The sequence below is a fragment of the Euprymna scolopes genome, chromosome 10 (assembly GCF_053919585.1).
Source record: "Euprymna scolopes isolate OS-2025 chromosome 10, ASM5391958v1, whole genome shotgun sequence".
NCBI lineage: Eukaryota > Metazoa > Mollusca > Cephalopoda > Sepiida > Sepiolidae > Euprymna > Euprymna scolopes.
Window position 1 is genome coordinate 118,349,083 of NC_136491.1, and position 1,655 is coordinate 118,350,737.

General features: G+C 40.5%; 1 protein-coding gene across 3 annotated transcripts in view; it reads right to left on the minus strand.

Moving 5' to 3' along the window:
* LOC145286240 (nuclear receptor subfamily 2 group E member 1-like) overlaps positions 1-1,386 on the minus strand; it is a 103,555-nt gene extending 102,169 nt beyond the window's left edge. For 2 of the 3 annotated variants that reach the window (XM_080135058.1, XM_080135059.1), the window contains exon 1: positions 1,360-1,380. The gene's annotated coding sequence lies outside the window, so the exon portion shown is untranslated. Of the gene's footprint in view, positions 1-1,359 lie in introns of all 3 variants that reach the window. The other variant, XM_080135060.1, reaches the window with a different exon arrangement.
* Between the last annotated feature and the right edge of the window lie 269 nt (positions 1,387-1,655).

A 1,655-nucleotide genomic window follows, 5' to 3' on the forward strand; every position in this document is an offset into this window, starting at 1 on the left:
CTTATTAATACGAACTCAAATGAACATTGACTCTTATAAACTTTCAATGAATTGTAATTTATACAAATGAGTAGAGAAGTTTGGAAAATTATTTTCCTGATCCCTGACGTTCACGGCTCGTAATCGATTCAGACTTCTTTAATGTTTATTAAACAACCCCCCCGTTTTCTTTTACTCCTGTTCACTCCTTACAAAGCATATAGCCACTTGAACGTAAGGGGCTACTAGGAAAGATTAACAAGATATTTGTTTATGTTACATTTAAACCTCTGCATATTAGTAGAGCCAGGGAAGCAGGCAGCGGGAAGGGAATTTCAAAGTCTAGCTACCCGAGGGAAGAAACTATTAGAATAGAAAACTTTCTGGCATTTAGAGACGTCAATAGTAAAGGAGCGAGATCTTATTGATAAGCGGGTTTGTCGTGGATGTGTACGTCGAAGGAGTACAAGTGAAACGAAACATCACAACACATTCCATTAAGATATTTGTGATGCAACATGGCGGCGATGAGAAAGGGGCTGGAGCTTAGTTGATAAAGTGGGATCGATTTGATTGACAACTATTTTTGGGGCTTTATCTAAGAGGGAGATACTTGTGGTAAATGCACCAGCCCAGATGTGGCAACAATACTCTGGAGAGACTTGAGGCGTTAAGGCCCCTTCAAGCAGAATTCTTCAATTACACAGGCCATAAATTGTCGCCCATTAATGCGTTTTGAGTATTTTCTTTCAGGGCGAATTATCAACTTGGCTTTTGAAATTGTTTGCAGTTATTCAATGCCAAATAATTTCGCCAACCTCCGGATTTAGATAATTATTTGGATAAGCATTTGAGATATTTAAGAATCTTTTAACTGTGATAATTAGTTGACTCTGCGAGCAACTACTCTATCCCATTTTAATTTACAAGAAAGGCCAAACTATCCAACAAACGTGGGTAAACATAACTTTCAACGGAGAAGTGTGCATCCGCTATCTGTTCGGAAAATCGTTTCCATCGATGAAGACGAAAAAGTCGAAGTGAATCTTGACGAAGAATCCGTTTCTAAACTATCTAAAACTCTTTCGGATGAAAAACCTGCTAAAAAACGTCCAAAGAAAACCTACGCGGAAGAGTAAAAACCCATGAAATGCCTAGAAAAACCGATTACAAAAACTATTAAGATCTGCGGGCTTTACCTTCACATATGCCAACCTACAAAGCAGTGACTCCAAGGATTATCTCCCTTATCGTGTCTGACCTCTAATCGAAACGTCTTCGAACTACAGGGGAGGAAGTCTTGTCCACTGCGTTGTCTAATGGCCTCAAAGGCCAACACTTAATACTTATGTGGTTAGAAGCAAGAAAGAGAAGTCTTACCGTGGGTGCTCAGCGAGTGAGTTCAGGCGAAGAAAAGGACGAACAAACATGGCGGCCAGCATTTTTATTTCGTCCGTTCTCGCATAATCTCGTGTGTGCGTGAAGATGGAACCTATAAAACGATGTTCATTTCTGGGTGCTGGGAGATGATTCCCGATCAGGCAGGAGAGAAGGCAACAGGAGAGAGGAGACAGAGGACTGTAACGATAATCTTACTTGAACATTCCGGTTGTGTATTTGAGGTGAACCCCCCATTTTACATCAAAAACGTCCAAAGAAAACCTACGCGGAAGAGT